The sequence below is a fragment of the Acanthaster planci genome, linkage group LG01, assembly GCF_054643075.1.
Source record: "Acanthaster planci isolate LZ-2023a linkage group LG01, COTS_SCS, whole genome shotgun sequence".
In the NCBI taxonomy this organism is placed as follows: domain Eukaryota; kingdom Metazoa; phylum Echinodermata; class Asteroidea; order Valvatida; family Acanthasteridae; genus Acanthaster; species Acanthaster planci.
The window spans coordinates 13,765,039-13,785,555 of NC_141777.1; the positions used below are offsets into that span (position 1 = coordinate 13,765,039).

General features: G+C 40.9%; 1 long non-coding RNA gene across 1 annotated transcript; it reads right to left on the minus strand.

Annotated features, from left to right (window-relative positions):
- Nucleotides 1-2,484: 2,484 nt before the first annotated feature.
- Nucleotides 2,485-11,179, minus strand: LOC147800432 (uncharacterized). Its single transcript, XR_015427713.1, has 4 exons — nt 11,084-11,179; nt 4,796-4,901; nt 3,959-4,159; nt 2,485-2,960 (listed from the first exon to the last, which is right to left on the minus strand). It is a non-coding gene; the product is annotated as an uncharacterized LOC147800432 (long non-coding RNA).
- Nucleotides 11,180-20,517: the final 9,338 nt, after the last annotated feature.

Sequence of the window (20,517 nt, forward strand, 5' to 3'; positions counted from 1 at the left end):
GTTTAGATTCTAAACACATGGTTTTACAGTGTAGGCGCTACCCCTCTTACTTACATCGGGAAGTGTTATTTTAAGAACAACAGCACTATGATCCGACAAGGAACAAGGTTGAATGTTACAGGAGTCAACAGAGGGCAAAAGGTGAACAGGGAAGTAAATTCTATCAAGTCTAGCTTTGGAGGTGCTTCTCAAAGTGCCAGTGCTGTATCTGAACCAAGTAAATTTAGATGAATTGGGATTATTTCTACGCCAAACATCACACATAGAAAAAGTATTGATGATATTTTCTATAGCGGAAGCAACTTTGTGTCTCCTTTAAATGCTTTGCGAGAAGCGATCCAGAAGCGGGTCATGTGTACAATTGAAATCCCCGCCAAAAATGATAACTCGATTGTCGTGTGAAGAACAATGCTCTTCCAAGGAGATAAGACAGTTCATTGCAGCAACGTCATCCTGAGGAATCGGGATATTGTAAATATGATAGGTGGTTGAATGAATTCTAAGCTCGAGAAAAAGAACATATCCAGCACAGATCGTACAAATTTTATTATGTTAAAATTATTATTTTTCTTGACGAGAGTGGCTACACCAGATCCCCGGGTGGTTCCAGGAGCGCAACAGACACCATACGGCCATGTTTTCCAACACAGATCTTCGTTCCTAAGATCATAAGTTTCCTGTAGCAGAGCAACATCGGGATTTTCAAGGGTTATGTCTAGATACGCACGAACAGAGTTGTTTTTGATGGGCGTGGAACATCCCCCTGTATTGAGGGTTACTAGGGAGAAAGTCATATACAAAACAAAGAAAAGTAGAAACATCATGGAAAAAGATGGATGGGATCGCTGGGATCGAGGTTTCTGACAAGCTTTCGAATCCTCTGTTGCATATTTTTCGTGAACAGAGGGCTGTTGCGGTGTGGCTTTAGGTGCTTTACTAGACCGGGGATGTCATGAGTAAATTTCCTGGCAACGTCAAGCGGCTTTCGACGTGACTTGACGCACTTAAGGAAGGTGACGACTTCCTCGTTTTGAAGTGGTCCTTTTGTCAGGTTTAGGTCCCCTGGCCCATCTCCCTCTTGATCGAAGACGCTTACGACAGAGGAGACGGATTCATGGTCGCTCTCTGAATCCAGTTGAGATGGGTGTATCGGTGGTGATTCTGTGGACATCTGAGATTCGTCCAGGATTTGGGAGATATTTTCCTCTGTTGAAGTTTGGGAGACACTTTCATCTCTTTCCATCTGGGGTGTATCACTTAGCTTACGCAGTTTTCGCTGTGGAGACGGAGACTTCAGCTGCACCAATGGATTGGACACAACTTCTTTAGGCTTTGATTTTTTGCGGTGTTCTTTGGCAACAACCTCTGCAAAGAGAGGAGAGGTTTCACGAGAAGGAGCTGGAGGCGAACCCCAGATGGAAGGCACTGTAGTATTGTTAGATGTTTTTAGATGTTGTGTATTTTGCTTTGAAGGAGCTGGACTTAAAGTGGTGTTATGTTTGTCTGCAGTGGAAGCACTTTGTTTTTCTGTCTCCTGTTGTGTTAGAGGTGTACCTGTTAAAAATCGAGCATCAGGTTCAGTGGCTGAATGTTGCTGCGCATCAGTATCAGCTGGCTTATCTGAAGTAGACGGCTTGTTCTGGTCAGTCAAACTGTCTCGTCGACTCTGTTTTGATGGATGTTTTGGGTCAGATTTTTTACCGTGTATAAACTTGGGAAGGGGATTCAATGGGTTAAAATCAGCCATGTTAGTGTTAGATGTAGACGGTTCAGCTTGTGTTGTTTTTTTACAATGTTTACTTATGTGGCCATTTTCTCCACAGCTGAAACATTTAACAGATTCATTGGAGATGAAAACTCTGTAGTTCACCCCTGCGTGAACAATGTTCATGTGATCGGGAATAGTGACATTGGTTTCTATGACAGCATGCACTTGACGTCTAAAAGACGTAACATGAGATAACTCTTTGTCTTTAATTCCTAAGGGGATCGGTTTGATGGCTGAAACTGGTTTGCAGAAGCTTGACAGATTTCTTGCAATGACTGCATTTGGTAATTCTGGATATACATTGGACAGTACAAGTCTCTCAGTAGGTTTTACTAAGGGGGTGATGGGAATAAACGAATCGTTGTACTCCAAACCATACACAACAGCTTCCTCAACCGCTTCCCTTGACTTGAAGTAGACTGCTACACGCCCACTTGATATACGGGAGGCAGAAACTATTTCAGCAGGGTTCATACCCGAGACAGATAGTGCATTAACATAACACTGGACAGAGACATTGTCTTCAGCTTTGAAAACGATTCCATTCTCGCGAGTTATGTTAGTGAAAGGTTCAGATACAACATTGGTCTTTGAGAAGCCAGTCGCCTGATCACCTGAGTGATCCCGAACAACAGGACGGTCGGCAGCACGACTAGCCATGGCGGCCAGCCCCGCTAGCTAACGTGTATCGAATGTTCGGGACTATGCCAAAAAAAAAAAAGAGGTGAAAATATTACAAGATGATATACCGTAACAGTCCTTCAATAAGACCTATCAAGTCTACAACAATATACGTACACAACTACAACCAATAAGGACCAAAAAGGTCATTAGTACAGTGATAAAACTTACTTTAAACGAGAGTCCAAAACCACACCGCCTTCAAGAAAACAAACAAACAAACAAACAAACGAAAGCAAAAAAAGCAAAAAAAAAAAAAACAAAAAAAAAAAAAACAAACAAAAGAAAACAAAAGAAAACAAAAAAAAACAACAAATGAAAACAAAAAAAACCCCCAAAACCCCCCAAAACTGACCCGTTTGACTCGGCTAGTTTTGTGACTGTATCGAAGTCAATAGTTTTGTTAGATTTCTGGAGTTGTTCCCAATCACTGAGTAGCCCATCACAATCTCCCAATCTCTCATCCTCAAAGCCTGGGGATCGGACTGCAATCCAGCCAATACCGTCAGACCTAGAGTGATAATGAAACAGAATCTAGAGACATTGATTTGTGGAGTTCAACAGAAGTAGACAACTGCAAGATGTACGGACTTTCAAGATGAGATCATACTAAGAACGTTGGGAAAAAATCCGGGCGTTTCACAATAATGCGCCTCCAAGGGCTTGCAACGCACTAGCCAATCATAAGGGGCGAAATCTGCCAACCCGATGCGCGTTTGGAAAGAGTCGACAGATTGCGCACATTGTAACTGGCCAACGCGTTGCAAACTCTTGGAGGCGCACTCTTGTGAATCGCCCATATTGCGCAATTAGTCTGTCCCCAAGAAGATGTTGGGTAGAAAATATGGAACCAGAGCGAAATTAGATTGTGTGAAGCAAGCTGTCATTTAATTTCCAGAGAGCAAAGTAACCCTGGCAACCAACAACACGATTGGAGACAAATTCTGTCAAACAACAAGATTGATTTTCTTTCGTTCAAGTAGGCAAAATGTCTGAAACGGTCTTTTCCTTCTATCGTGTCCACAGCCTGGTTTCAGTCAGTGAAAGACTGAAATCCCACAATTTGAAAACAACTGAGAAAAGCAGTACAAGTATTTGTTCCAGAGAAACATCTTTAAAGCAATCACAGTTTGACATTGAAGTTCACCCTGAACGTTTATGATTGTTTGTATTATGATGGCCAACTGATCTCAGACCCAACCTACATTTCACGTGCTACAAATGAATTTCTGATTTTTGGAAGGGCCTATCAGAGATGCCATCATGAGCAAAGTCCCTCTGAGAAATCTGATGATAGGGTTGCTAACTAGGAAGCGAGTCAAAGCTGCATTCTTCAGATGACAGGCCCCGGGGTCCAAGGATTACAATTGGTGTCGAAAGTAATTTTGAGGGAAGGAGAACACTTACCGCATGTAGTAGCGTTGTAATGTTTGTTAATTTCAATCACTCTTAGATTCCCACAGATTGCAACTCAGCGCTTTCATTTCCATAAACAAAAGTTTTTCTCACCGTTTCACCTTCGAGGGCGCACTGGTCTCAAAAAACTCTTCCAAAAGCTTCATCCAGTCCTTATTGGGGTAGTCTTGAGGATCGAATAGGAGGCCGTCTTCCTCGCAAGCCTTTACAGCGTCCCTATGCAGGCGGTCAGAGCGTTCAGGGTCACATCGCCCTCTCGCGTCACAGTCACTGGGAGTGGATTTTGAAGTCGGCCTGAAACGTATTGGATAATGTCAATAACATCTTTCTATCGTCTTCATTATGTTTTGCTTTGAATACATCTACACTTGCTAATCAGATTATTCAGAATGCGTTGTTAACAGAGCGCTTTTTAAAGAGATGTTTTTGGTGAGGCAATCTGAAAAAGTACATTCTTAAACCGATTTTCGTTTCTTAGCAAATAGACAACTTCCGACCTTTCTACAGAGCCATTCCAAAAAGTGTGCATTAGCATGCTATGAAAGTGTCGAATTCAGAATTACCGGCATCTTGCTGCAGCATGTTGTAAATGGATTCCGTGTTCGTTTCTTCTCTTCCATAATGGCTTCTTGCATAACTCATCATGCAAACACAAATCTCACTTTTTATCATGAGCAGGGACATAGGCAATTGACATGGTCAAAACAAAGGGAAACTCCTGAACGTTTCCCTGTCATCAGAAAGTAAAAAAGCAGGAAAGTTAATCCTATCGTCATACCCCCATGCAGACATGGAGGATGAATTTTTCTCAACCGTCCCAGGGCCCACATAGACAAGCTAAGTATGGACCACTGGGGCGTGCGTAAAAACGTTTGATTGTTTTCAAGGTCTGTAGTCTCATAATAACCCCAGTACTGTTCTGAAACTTACAGGGTTGATTTCGACAGCCTGGAAGTCAGGTCTCCAATCGCTTCTTCTCCCTCGTCCGATCTGGACAACTGTCTTTGCCGACTGTTCATCTCAGTGTTTTAAAAACCTGGCAACATTATAAGATATATAATTCATAAATACTTCAGGCATTTACGCTCTGATCGCTCAACACCCTATCCTTTCCAATAAACATAGCTGAGAAATATTTAAAACCAGTCGATCAATAAACTTGGCCCCTGAATCGGGACAAAAGGCTGCTTTCACCGTTCGAAGGTCTTATATAATAAAAATACGGAATTCTCTGAGAAAAAAGTAACAATTATCACAAGAAAATCGATTTCAGATCACTTACATTTCAAATAAAACTTAATACCGTTTGTTAAAAGCTTACAAGATGGTGTGGATTACAATATATGTTGCAGTCAAAATGCCATCTGCTTTATGCAGCGCAATAATCAATACAATGCACACGCTTGCGTTCACTTATACGACATCGACTTTTCTCTCCGTCCAGCGCAGCCAGAGTGTATCAAAAACAGCCATATGACGTTGGTTTTCCAGTCAGACGCTATAGCACGTTCTTGTTTAACAAGTTTAGATTAGGGGTTTGGACAACACAGGCAAGGCAATTTCTTGCATTACACAATTTAACGTTTACATTTTCACCCATTGTGCAGAATCGATGGCGCAGCCAAAGTGAAAGCCATTTTTTCCCTGGTCAAAGGATGATTGTACTATGGAAATGATGTGATGCACAGCTGTGCTTGAGGTCGTTTGATATGCTGAGGGCGTTTGTGCGTGAAATTATATGTTACTGTAGCTCCGATAAGCCTTACATTCCCCTTAGGAATGCCTTAAAAAATCGAGTTTGCATGTGCCCAACTATATAAAAATTCTTAGCAGTTGTTTGAATGACGGTCAGTCATGCCCATTAAGGGAAAGGGGACAAACGTTTTCTTTACCGTTCTAAAAGTGCTCAGATCGTTCATAACTTAAAACACTAACGATTATTTTGTGTCGCAGGGGAAAAACAAACGACTGTCATGTACCCAAAAGAAGATTAAACAACTGGCAACAAGCCTTAAGAAACAACAAAGCAGAATGGCTGGCGTGTTTCTATTTCACGTGTGAATGAGCGTAGGCGCTTTGTTTCCTGGCAACAACTTTCCCTTAACTTGGTTACCAGTAGCTGATTTATGCGTGCTGTTTCCCATTTGCTTAACAAGGGAGGAAGGTAGACTGTTTCCAGCCTCCATATAGAAATGTTCAAAAATAACTTTGGATTTTATGAGTATAAGAGAGACGGGAACTACGCCGTCGACATAGCCTCAGTGTACATTGTACAGTCACTTCCGAGAGACAGTTGCGCACGCAGCCCATATCAAGTGGTTTTTAAAGTGAAGCTGCAATGACCTTTTTTTCTCAGACACTTTTTTTCCTGCAACTATGTACTCTTCTTCAATGTATGGAAAATCTTTTACAATTCTATTTCTACACTTTTATTCTAACAAATTCGTTGAAAAGTATAACTTTAAACATTCAAATTATCCATGCTTTTCTGGACAATGAGGACGCTGTTGCTGTGATGTCATCCATAGAAAACATATTTCTATTCATAGGTTTTTCTGTTAAAATTGTGAGCCCAGAAACCACTTTCTAAAAACATTTCTGAGAAAGGGACTGATGCTTGATTATTGCTATGCACATAAACAACAATGAACAAGCAAAGAAGGGACAATTTAGTCTTGTAACATCTACAAAACTGCAGGACTTTCTTCTTAGAAATACATCACAGTTTTGCTCATGAACATGGAAATCCTCATGAGAATAAAACCAAATACACGGTAAAATACCCTTCAAAACAGTAAAACAAACATTGAAATGAGGTTAACTGAGACACAAAAGGTGCATTTTGAAGGTTTGTACTGAAACACGTTGATTGCAGCTACCTTTGGCTTCACTGGATTATTAGAAATCTATCCAACAACCCATTAAAAGAAAGTTATTTAGTATCTTGCGGAATTAGAATCAGATGAATTTGTAGCATTGTCTCTCCTATCAGTGTGGGCGTCGCGGGGAACAAAAAAAGAGGAAAAGGAACAAAAGGAAAAAAGCGGAAGAACCGATGAAAAAAAAAAGGACAGAAGATGAACATCATCAACAGAAAAAAAAAATCGGCATCTACCCCCTTCTGTTCAGGGTTTTCCAGTTGCTACTGAATAATATTTTCCCCCGGAAAAAGTCGTATAGCAGCACAATGAATCATTACAGTTACCTTCTACAATTAAAACGTCACGAAATATATATTGAAATTAGCTTTTAAATAAAACAATTTAACTTGAAGTTGGATTTTTATGATGCTGTGCCTCCTGTGGGTTATCCAGTTCGTAAGTGTGACGTCACTTCAGTTTAAACCACGCCCACTGCACACGTGCACTGCTCATAGGGTTGCATGCTTTGATCGCTGTTTGCTTGGAACCATGGAACCAGAAGTTAAAGCGCAAATTCAGCGATTGTCCAATGAGAGCCTGCAAATCGTGGCGCGTCCGCCATTGTGACAAAGTCACTTACGAACCGGATTACCAAAAGGAGACAAAATTTATTGCATTATTACGCAATAAAAATATTTTTGGATACTTCAAATTGGCACTAACGGGCCTCCGTAGCAAGCAACATGGGATTGCGTGACTAGTTTGAAGGAATACCCGTGCTAAGAATAGAACTTTAGTTTTGTTTGCTACATCCCTAGCGTTCCCGTTCTCCCTGCCGGAAGTTAACGCACAACTTCAGCGATTGTCCAATGAGACCTTGCAAATCTTGGCGCGTCCGCCATTGTGACAGAGTTATAGTGAACTATTTACGACAAACATTTCTCTCTCTCTCTAGCCTCCTTCCAGGCGACGCAAATACACGACGCGACGGCACGACGGGTGCCTTGCGTCGTGCCGTCAGGTCGAACCGTCGCCTTCTTACGATTACGTTTGAACACACACGACGCGTCGCGTCGTGTGTCGCGTCGTGCCGTCGCCCGTCGCGTCGTGCTGTCTCAGGTATTTTCCATGTTGCATTTTTTGCCGCCTAAACGTCGCCCCTGCCGTCGCCCGTCGCGTCGTACCGTCGAGCGTCGCGTCGTACGTCGTGTCGTTCATTGCGTCGCCGATTACGTTGCCTGAAGCACGACGCGACGCACGAGACGACGCACGACGCGACGCGTCGTGTGCTGTCGCCCCTTGTTTCATGGTGTTTACTGTTTTCTTTCATTTATCTCCCCTGTGCTTGCAAAGTACATGTTATTTACTCTTTGGTGTTGATTTGTTCCATTCCTCCATTAGAATTAATTTCAGTCATACTTTATTAAGAAAAAGAAAAAAGAGCAAAAAGAAAATCGACATAGATAGGAACTGCTCTCTCATAATAAATGCAAGCCCAGAATTCGTCACTATTTAATTAAACCCAGTCAACGATTTCTTTTTAATACCGGCGATGCAGTTTCCATTTGTGGTAAATTTGTAATCTTATAGATACCGGTGTTTCTCCGTGGTCCATCCATCCCGATTCCCCAGACAATTTTTCTACAATTGTATGACCGCAAGTTTGACCACGGGTTTAGGAAGTTACCACCGAGCCTGCTCTATAATACCCTCAGCATATCCCATCTTTGTCTTCCGTCAGGCCAGTCTTCCTCGTTACCTTCCTCAGCACCACACTTTCAATGACATTAGTCCGTGTTTCTGAATAAAACATTATACAGATGCTATTATCATTGTGGCTGTGTCTTTTTTCAACTCTGTTTGGCCACACACATGTATAATTTCTCCTCTGATCCACATCTTACATTAGTAAGCACGTTATAATGATTGATGTATTGTATCTTAGAATAGATTTTGAAAAATTGAAGCGGACATAACATGAGAATCATGACACCCGCTTACATTATTCTTTTGTTTACTAGTTTAAGCCTTTTATTATCAGCTAACCAGTGAAAATTAATTCGTTTCCGGCTAATACAGTGAAAAAATTTCGCACGGTTTACGAAAATACAAATACCCTCACGTTAGAGAAAGCATCTTTTTGATAATGATAAAAAAACCAGGGATTCCATTTAACAGAAAAACATTGTGAATTAGCAATGAAAAAAAGATAAAGGGCGTCGCTTGAAGACGATCTATTGCTGAATTTGGGGACGACTTGGCTTGTCTTGACTTGGCAAGTAGCTGTAGAGTTTGCAGTAGAAAGGCTTGCAGTAAAAAGAGCTCGAATGGATGGCGAAGATGTGTTGGCTATATGATGTTTAGGGTTCAAGAGCACAGTCTTTCCTTCCTCTTGACTAAATCAGGTTTCGAAACGGAATTCATGTGTCTCTGGTCAAAGCCACCCACTGTCCAGCAACGTATGCATGTGTGGTTCAATAGGCCTACACTGGTAATGTTTTTGCCTAGAGCAGGACAGGGACGAATTTACAAGTATGACAGGTTCGATGGAGAGACAACAGAACAGTCTCTGTTAAGTCCAGTAGCCAAGTGAAATGGAAGGTCACTGGCTAGGGAAATTATCAGCTCCTTCTCAAGAACTCTTGTTGCAAGTTCGGCTACCAATTGCCCACACGCACTGTCAAGCAAAGCACACAAATTGTATGACCTAATTCTGGGGGAGTTAGGATTTCAAAAAGCAGGGGAACAAAATCAATTCTATTACATAGTTATTAGGAAGATCAAAATTAGTGCAGGAAAAGTTAAAACAGCGTTGTGGCTGATGTTATTTATTTCCTGGAGACAAGGCTGATAGTTGGTCGTGACGCTCTTTCTAATCACATTTGATTAGAAAAACAAACAAACCTTTTCCTTTAACAACTCACTCTTAATGAAAACACAAAGTTGGAAAGTAACCAATAAAAAGAACAATGACAAAAACAAGGCACGCTACCTATTTGCTCTTTGTACGCTACGGCCGTAGGCATGCAGAGCCTTGACCTGGCAGCTTTTTCCGTGTAGGCCTATGTTGGTAAGTTATTTTGGGCATGATGTTGCGTTAATTCTTTTACCATCTATACTATACGATTTGACAATATTTCAAAAGCTGTCAGTTCAAGGCTCTGCATGCCCATGGCAGCAGCGTACAAAGAGCAAATGCCATGTCCTGGGTACATGCAGTCCACTATTGAAGTAAGAGTTTCTGCTCAGCTCATTAGCATTAAAAGTAGCAGCCCAGCATTTTTCTGAAAAAAGGAGATTGTTTGGCCACCAAAATGGTGAGAGTGTAGATCGTTGCCAGGATCAACTGCCTGGGTCTTTGAGCTATCCTATGAGAGTAGAATGGCTAAAACTACAACTGAAAAATGGTCCCAAGTGCCCAAGAAGGGTGAGGGTTGCCACTTGAAAAATCGCTGCAATCAGACTTTGGAAATATCACTTTTCGCGGGTGATTTTGTTTTGTGGGAATTATTAAAAATGTAATTGGTTAGCCCACGATAAATTGAAAGGAAATCGAAAGATTAGGGACCAGACAATACATTTGTGCCGATTTTACACTGTTTTTAATGGGGCTTGAATTAGTGGACTGTACCCTACTATTCAAGTACCGGGGGCGGAAATGAAAGAAAACAGTAAAGGCGCCCTCTATAAACAACACTGCGTCGCGTCGTGCGTCGTGTCGTGCATCACGTCGTGCTTCACGCGACGTAATAGGCGACGCAATGCACAAAACGACGTACGAAGCGACGCACGACGGTACGACGCGACGGGCAACGGAAGGGGCGACGTTTAGGCGGCAAAAATGCAACATAAAAAGGACCTAAGGCAGCACGACGCGACGGACGACGGCACGACGCGACACACGACGCGACGCACGACGCGACGCGTTGTGTGTGTACAAACGTAATGGCAAGAAGGCGACGGTGCAACCCGACGGCACGACGCAAGGGAGCCGTCGTGCCGTCGCGTCGTCTGGTCGCTTCGCCTGGAGGGAGGCTAAAGAGAGAGAGAGAAATGTTTGTCGTAAATAGTACACCATAAAATAGTACACCATACAAAGTCACTTACGAACCGGGTTACCAAACGGAGACATGCAGCTTTATGGTTATTTTAGCTGGGTCTGCTTAATGTATGCCATACACGAAACGCTGTGTAAACTTGCAGAGTTCATTGGGACGACATAAACTCTTCCTGGTTATTGATTGGATTATGTCTCATACTTGGTCCAATTAATGCTCCAATTAAAACGCAATCGTGACATAAACTTTCAACCCATTGATCTGGCCCTACTAACCAAGGAGTTCTTGTCGGTACTTACCTGCGCGACGTCAACACCGAACTGAAGATGTGTGGTAAATGGCACAGCACCCTCCAAAACTGCAATCCGACACGACATTGCATGCTACGTGTGATTACAGTAGTTTGATGGAAATACCCGTGCTAAGAATAAAATGCACGTAATGTTTATGCACTGTAAGGAGGCCCAGAAAAGCCCTCTACTTGTACTGAAGAGTCCCAGTGTTCCAATGTTGCGAAACACACAGTGAACTATGGTGCATAATCTTTAAATGGCCTTCAGTCTGGCTTTCACATCAGTCATACCACATGAAACACGAAATAAATGAAATACTCATGAGATTTCTTGTTCTTTTTCAGTTGAAAAACCCCACTTTTCACGCTAGGTAATCTAACTAAACACAAACACTCGTTATAAACACAAATCCTGTTTAATTTTAATTAAAGAAAAGAGGAAAAACACACTCTAATCAACGAAGAAAAGATTCTTGGTTTATTGTTATTGAAATCTCAATGGCAGGTAAGACTGGTGAAAAAATACACATCTATAGGTCGAGAATCGGTGGATTTCATGGAATAAAACGGGATCTCTTTCAGTCTTTCTCAGATTTTCTCCCGGTCAAATATGTGAATCTACATGCAATGTATAAGCACTTTATACAGCCAACTGTAGTGCAAAGCAAGAATGAAAAGCAATTAATGATCTCATACTTTCTTCTAATTTAAGAACAGGTGTTTCACAGAATCGGATGGACATTACTCTGGATATTACAAGTGAAAATTGGGCGATAAGTACATGCCTATTTTCAGGTCAACAACATACTGAAATTTTTACTTTTTACTTATTGTTTGTTATTATCTTGACTGCAAAGCTTCTGGTTGGTATTCTTGGCCACATTTTGGAGGGATCCTCCGTTTTGATAGCGACTTGAGATTTCCAAACAAATGAAATATTTGTTCGATGTGAATTTCTCTACATTTTTTATGCAGTATGTCTGCCACAACAAGAAATCATTTACTATAATCTAGGTTTGTTTTACGTTAATTAAAATTTACCAATATATTTCAGACGTAATTACCTTCTAACACCACTAACCAACATAGTGGCTTGGTAATTTAAACTGTTCAGAAAAACAAATTAAATTTCTTTCATTACTGGTTAACTTTCTTGCATCACCAGCCACTCCAGAATTAGTCAAACAGGACACTTTAACATGGCTCATAATCACTGCGATCTACTACATCAGATATTGTCAGTTGACTAAATTAATTCTTGAATATCCCCGGCCTGCTTTCTGTCATCCCTACGAGAAATGTAGATGCTGTGTCTGAGATTCCACTTGTTCTGCGCGACCACACCAATGCTGGAGTAGACACAGGGTTTGAAATTAAGTTTTTCCCTGATGCCCAACCCGCGCAAGGTGGCCTCCACTTTCACCACGTCTTCCTTGTCAGTGAAATCTTTGGTGTGCACGCTGATGGTGTGCTTCGGTTTAACGTACAGATCCTTCCCTTCTTCCGTGTCGTCCACAGCCGTTACTTTGGAGTGTGTGCCTAGCTTGTCTTTCATCGTGGCCCGGGCGATTTTCGTCCATGTATCGTCAATCACCTCTCCAGTGTTCAAAAAGAGCAGCCAGGTACCGTGCAAATACCTTGCAAATTGTCAATCATGGAAATTTTTGTGTCATAGTTTAAACAGGACTATTTTTCTACGACATGAAAATTGAAAAGAAAAACCAATGAAGCGAAAATGAGTACAGAAAAAACGTCTCTTTTTAGTTATCCCGTGATATTTATTGTCAAATTGTCAGTTTCTCTACTGGGGTCAATGGAAATAAATGGCCATCGAACAAGTTATAAGCCAGCATCAGTCATGTATTTCTTTCTAAAATATCCTATTGCATTTAGTGTAAAACCAGATGCAAACCACACGATCATCTTATAAGTTACAACTCCGTTTTACTTGTTAGAAATTGCTATATCTTTAACAGCATGAAAACTGTTAGCTTTCTTTGATGCTTTAAGCTTATCCCAGTCGGCATGGAGACCATCCTCGTTTTCTTTTTCGAGCTGTGCTAAGGAGTTTGAATAGACTCGAATCCAGCCGTTCCATCAGACCTGAAGATCATACCAACAATCCTTTTGGAGATAATACAGTAGAGGTCCTTGGGGCTAAAGAGATATCTATTTTTAACCGTAAATGAGCCGGATATTTCATAAGTTCACCCTGCCCTGGATTTAGCCCATTTCCCTTTTTTGGCCAGGCAGTGGCAACATGAAGAGGAACAGTCCAGAAAATCATCATAAAAAATCAAGCTTCAAGGAGTTATACTAGTTGGAGAACAAAGAGCATTTTCCTGAAGTTTCCTCATTCACAGGAGAACAAAGGAATGTCCACACTTTTGCATGTAAAACAGGTATGGGTGGTCTTGTCGATAATCTGCTCAAAATGCTTTTAATATTGCTGAGAGACTGGAGAGATGATGATCTACTTATAGTGTTTCAGTTGTTCTTATAGAGTCTACGTTATTTTCGGGTAAATGGTACACACCTGGTCATGTTTATGAACAAATTAAAGCAAAATATCAAGGTAAATAGAAATTAGCCATGATTAATTTTTCTGTCTGAGCACAATTTGATATATTGCAGATCTCTTTTTGTAACATTAAGACTTTTGTCCCACCCCATTTTTTCCAAGTCAAAATTTCGCCGTATGAGGTCTACATCCAACACTGCCATAGATCCGCTTGTAAACTGTATGTAAATAATCGCCTTCGTTGTCATTATTTGTTGGATCTGGAGTTCCTTCCATTTGGTGCAATCCTGGGCAAATTCCTATATTACTCACCGTTTCAGTGTTGAAGGTGCGGTCGTTTCCAAAAACTTGTCCAGCATTTCATCCAGCTCACCCTCGGAGTAGTCGGCGGGGTCGAAAAGGAATGCGTCCAATTCGGAAGCTTTTCTAGAGGGTGCCAACAAGCGCTCGCCACGCAAAGGGTTTGGACATGCACTGTGGTGGGGATTGGGGGATGCAGATCCAGAAGACGACCTTTGGGTAGAACCCAGCCAAAGAAATATAGAAATCAATCCCTGCAGGAATATCATGGTTTTTAATAGGATTATTGGACACCTGGAGGTGGCTCTGTATGTCCATTCGCCATGGTAGGCGGATTTAGTCTGTCGAATAATTTCTTGACGCTTTTGTAGGCATAGGTATATTATCATGTAAGAGGAAAAAAAACATGCAAAATACCTAAAAATTTGAAAGAAATAACCTCATTTGGAAGGAGGGAATACGGGGGCTCTAGCAGAAGAGCAAAACTAGTTTGTAATTTGCTCAAACATACGGCTCTCAAGAACATTTTTAAAAGTCGTTTTATCATATATTAGACTTATCAAGTGCGGATTTGTGTTGCTCGGGACTCACGATTTCACTTTCGAGAGATTTCCACTGACGGACTCAACATGCTCTTCTTCGTTCGATTCACTGGATGATTCTGTGGGTGGCTTTGGATTCTTGTTCATCGTGATGTACCTGAATGGATGTATGAGCTTAATTCAAATACGTCTTCTGATAGTAAAAGTTAATCGAAACGTTGTTAGTTTAATAAGGGATGGTTTTTTAGGGCATTCTCTCGGCTGCTACGTAATCACCTCATGAATTGTGAGGAGATTTGAGGGCAAGCGCAGATGAGCAATAAGGAATCTGCGTAAATGTTCCTGGTTTCCCTATAGAAATGTTCAAAGTCCGAATTATACGTTTATAAGGGAGGAGGGAACTAGGCTCTCGACTGAGCCTCAGTGTACACTTTACGGTCACTTCCGAGAGACAGTTGCACACGAAGCCCATATCCAGTGGCCTATAAATTGTAGATGCAATGAGTTTTTCTTAAATTGTTTTTTTTTTGTGCAACTTTGAACTTTTCTTCAATAGGCTATATGAAAACTACTTTAAAAATTTTGAACACTACAAATTATCTTTGCTTTCTCTTACAAATGAGGGCGCTGTCGCTATGATGTCATTCAGGGCAGACAAAGTTCTGTGCACAGATTTTTCTGTTAAACTTATAAACCCAGAATTTACATTTCTGAGAAAGGAAAGGGACCGATGCCTGCTTAGTGCTGTCACAGCTGAATCGGCTGAAATACATAGGGGGCCTACATTAATTTGGTTCTGTCGTTTCTTCTCCAAAAAGACCATGGTTGAGTAATCTTAGGTTAATTAGCCGAAATTCTTTCTTTTTGGTTTTGTCCCTCGGCCAAGTATTGCAATGCATCCACGGGCCTGTATGAGTGCCCTCTTCTATTATTTGGTGAATGAAGTATGCATGTGTGAAATATGCAACATGTTGCCTGTTAGAAAGCATCGACAGACAGTGAGACTTGAACGGCGCCCTCTGTTGATTCACCTAGTTAAAAGTTAACGGCCTAACGTCTCAATCAATAGTGCCCACAATATTTTGGATATTTAATCACCAGCCAGTCTTTCCGTCAAATGTGATTATTTTGCCAAATTTCACACTTCATTTTTCCACCTAAATTTCTCCAAATCCCAAGGTTAACTGTGACTCCCAAACCAGCCTACTTAACCGCAAATTATCCCAGAACAACCCTGTGCGTGAATCTTAAAAGTGAGATCGTTCCTTTATAATTTGGAGGATTTTAGAGGCCCTTTTTGTCTCCAGCAGAATCAAAGTTATCCATAATAACTTAAGTGAAAGTTACTGTGTAGTTTTGCATATTGTTTAATCACTTCATGTTTGTATTTTATTCCATTTACTTCTGCTCACGCATAACTATTAAGGCCACATGCCCGTGTCAATTGCCTTTCCTGTTCTTATATTTTGTAGAACCACGGGACACGAGTGACAGTTTCACGGGTCACGGGCTACCAGAGTTTTTTTCCAGTTTACATGGGCTGCGCAGGTAGGCCTACCATAGCTATCACGGGTCACTTGGTTTCCATGGTTACTACATTCCCACTTGGGTCACCACTGCACCAAACGACCTTTATGTGAACTGAACCTTGCAGATCCCTCGTTGATAAAACATTACAGTTTGAGTTGAGAACCAAGCGCCATATTTCCTCGCCCGTTGTTTCATTGCCCTATCGGCAAAGATGATGACCGCTCTGTAACGACATGATAGGTCAGCGTGACTACAGCAGTCGTAAATTGCATTCTATGAATTATTTACATTGAATTGTTTGGTTGAAATTATCTGGAATTTGTTTAATTTTGCCAATTATTATCAATTGTGATTCTGGGAAACTGTATTTGTTTTCTGACATGGAGTAGTTTTTATTATTTTCCATTCTAGATGGTTTTTGTATGTAGATGATCTGTGGAGCACCGATGTTCTTGCGACCCGCTAACTTGTGAGGCCCAAGAGTTGGGTTCCGCAGACACTGATTCAACTTGCGGAGTGAAGCTTGTTCCGCAACCTGATGATGTCTTTGTAGCAACCTGATAGTTTCCACTGCTTTGCTCCTTGGTGTCGGTGGAAACTACTACAGCTGTGACAAATCAGAATTTTCTATTAACTATTTATTTCTTGTATTTAATTCCTGAAAATGTTTTGATAATTTCAGTGAGTATGGTTACATTGTGGGGATCATTGTGGAAAATTTGTAATACTTGATTCTTTGATATTTTCACCTTTTTGAATGTACGTCTCGCTGATCTACACCATCTACACCACCTACACCAATCTACTGAATTCACATTGTGACACAAGTTTGGGATTGATTATTGAATTCAGTGCCAGGTTTGATTTGCCTGGAAATTAAGAATATTCTGTTTTGATGTTTTGCGTTTATTATGTTGCAATTGGATTGAGTATTGAGATAGTTGGTTGAATATTGAATTGGAGAATTAAATTAGAGAGTTTTAGACCGATTTGAAATTAAGGAAAGCTGAACAAATTACTGACAAATGTACATGGTGTGAATGTATTTACTGAAATTGCAGATATTTATTGAATTGAGTATTTTCCATACATAGAAGGAATTGAACTGTATAGAAATAGAAACTAGTGAGTTTTAAATTTTCAGATGTTTGTGACTTAGAGAGATAATTAACTGTTATTTAAATATCCAGGTGCATTACCGTGCATTGTAAAATTTGAGGCAAATTTGTAGGTGACTCAGAATATTCACAAAGTGAAGATTTCCTTGCAATTTCGAATTTCATATAATTTCTATTTAAAAAAAAACATAAGTTAACAACCGTTGAAATAAAGTAAACTGAAAAACAACCGTTGAAATAAAGTACACAGAGAAATAACAGTTGAAATAAGGTACATTGGGTAAAACAACAGTGTATTTTGAAGGATCCTATTAAAAAATAATAATTAGAGCTACCCTTTACGATGCACTGGCGAAAGAAATCTATCCAACTACTTACTTAAGAATATTTTTGGTGTTCCGCGAAAAGAGAGAGAACGAGAGACCTAAAAAATTTTAGAAAAAAAAGGACTGGGGACGAAAATCACCAGTTTAATTTGTTTTCAAAACAATACCCGTCCAAAATTACCCCTTTTTGTGGTCTGTCATTTGTCTTCTGAAGAGTGCCCCTGGTCCTCGCGACACATATGTTCATGACAGTAACGTCCACAAATTATTTATACCGAAATCAGCTTTTCAATAAGAATTTGAACTTCAAGTTGGATTTTTATCATACTGTGCCTTCTGGTGGTTACTACCGAACAGAGCCATGCAGCTTTATGGATAATTTAGTCGGGCCTGTTTTATGTATGGCGTACACACGAAACGCTGGGTAAAATTACATGGCTCATGGGGGCGACATAAAATCTTCCTGGTTTTTAATTGAATTACGTTTCATGTTTGGTCCAATGAATGCTCCAGTTGAGATGTATTCGTGACATGTAAAATGTCAAATCATTGATCTGGGACCTTATCAAGTAGTTCTAGTATGTTTTAACCTGTAGTTACCTGTGCGACGTCAAGTTTCGAACAACACCGAACTGAAGATGTGGGCTCAACCTGACACGACATTGCATTTTACGGAAGCCCGTGAGTTTTTATTGCGAAACAAGGAAATAACACTGCGAAATAACGCAATAACTTTGCGAAGTAATGCAAAAGTATTGCAAAATAACACAGTAGTTCTATGGACATCTGGGGCACGTTTGCGCGGTTACTCTGGTTAACAACAGTGTATAGGCCTAGGATGCGTGCGCATTATACCCTGGTGCAGGAATACACTTCCCTTTAGTGAGAGTATACTCTCGCTGACCAGTGCGTCGCACTCCAGCCGAGCGAACGCACCCTTGATCTTGAGTGAGCAGTTCAGGTGATTTTCCGTGAAATAGTAATCGAGGAAAGCTAAGCACGGCATATTACGCAAACTCTTGAGCTTCTACTTCTCTCTTAATTTGAGTAATAATCACAAATTGTGATTTGGGGCAGAAAATCATGGTATCGTCGTAAGTTACACACACACACTTCAATATTATCCGAGAGAAGGAACAGCAAAATAAGTAACTATATCTCAGATCCATGCGCGCAACCAATCCTGCCCGTGTGACTTCATGAAAATGGGTGTTCGTGCAGTGTCTATCAAGACAAGTTTAAGGACCCTAAAACGACGTTTGGTCTAGTACATATTGTCCAGGAGAAAGAACAAGTCATCAATTGTTGACGTTGCTCTTTTCATACTGGAGCAGACGCAGGGGGTGCGTTCGACCGAGCTGCTCGTGGTAGCACTATATTCCTGAGCGTCCGACCGGCTGAAGTACGACCCACGGGTCAGCGAGAGTATACTCTCGCTAACGGGTGGAGTATTTACTCCTGCATCCGGGTATAATGCACAAGCATCCTACTTTTGCTAACCGAACCAACCGCGTGAACGTGCCCCAAATGCCTGTTGCGTTATTTCCAAAATGTATTGCATTATTTCGCAAAATATTTTTGCATAGTTCAAAGTGGCACTAACGGGCCTCCGTGGCAAGCAACCTGCGATTGCGTGACTAGTTTGAGGGAAATACCCATGCTAAGAATAGAACTATAGTTTTGTTTGCTACATCCCTCGCGTTCCAGTTCTCCTTACCTTTTGTGTTTTTTACCTTTTGTTGAGCACTGGGCCATTACCCATATAAGCGCGTCTTGTAGCGCATTTGGTTTGATAGCTCTTGAACTCAGGATTCGCTTGCTGTATAGAGACCCTGGAGTCTGTTTTGGAGCTGGTCCTCTCTGCTATACCATCATCTTTGTGCAATGAAATGTGGCCGGGTACCCGCCCGTCGATTTCAAAACCCGATTCCATTTTTCCGGGCCGGGTGCCCGTAAAAAAGTAAATAAATTTGGAACAAACATTCATGCATAAAATGTCTGTAAAATTTCTTACTGAAGGACAGACTTCATGGAAAACCACCGTGCCGATGAAAACCCTGTCCCGCGGTCATACATGAAACTTGAATTCGGAGATCGACAGCTAATTTTGTTACCCACTCCGCCCGGCCCATTGTACCGCAAGTCGTTTTCCTAGTTCCGGAATTTCCAAGTTCACAAGGGCGAAAAAAACCACTAAAATTCACGGGCGATAAGTCACTCGCTACGTGTGATTTTAAATATTTCTTTAAATTGAAAAGTCATATAAACCTTTGCATCTAATGTCTGCTTAATCTAAATGACTGCTTTAGAGTTTCCGTTTTTGTAATTTACCGAAAACTGCAAGCTTTTCCCCCACTCTCGGATCGCGCGGCGTTACCACGCAAAGTTGTTGCGAACTCAACTACACGGGCGCAGCAGAAATGTATGTGACGTAATGGGTTCGTCAACTGTGCGGCGCGGGGAGGGTAACGTTGATAGCTCACTGTTCAGTTGGAAAAGTAGAGTCAAGGCTTACGCAATTTCTACCTTTTTAATTCATTGGAATTCTTATTTTCATCTAATTTTCTCAAAATTAAAAGATTCTCTATTAGAAAAGCAACTTTTTACAATGGTTTTGGCTGAAAATGGATTTTTCGTATGGTTACTTTTTATTTGTGAAGACGTTTTTGTCTCGATCCTAAACCGATCCAGAACTAGGAAAGGTGTCATCGTCACTTTCGTTGATCGATCCTGTGAGTCCAAATATAAAAGCTTAGATTTTGAAAAAAAATTGAAGTATATCCAAAACACAAAGTTGACTTCTGACCATATTTCACTCGAATTTGAGGATTTTTTAGCTGCAGTCTTACTGAATAATTTTAGCAATCTGGAACTAGGAAAATGACTGTACCAAACCTATATGAACAAGAGACCGAAGGAGTTTTCTCTTATGAGGGGGAAGCGCTGTTGATGTACACTTGCATGACTGTATTTGTAACTATCAAACCCTGTCGGCCTAAATGACTTTTGTGCGGAATAAGTAGTGCTTACTCTTTGAATTAAGAGTAATTTTGTCAAATAAAACAATATGAATGAAAATTACTTTATGTCGGAATTGACGACGA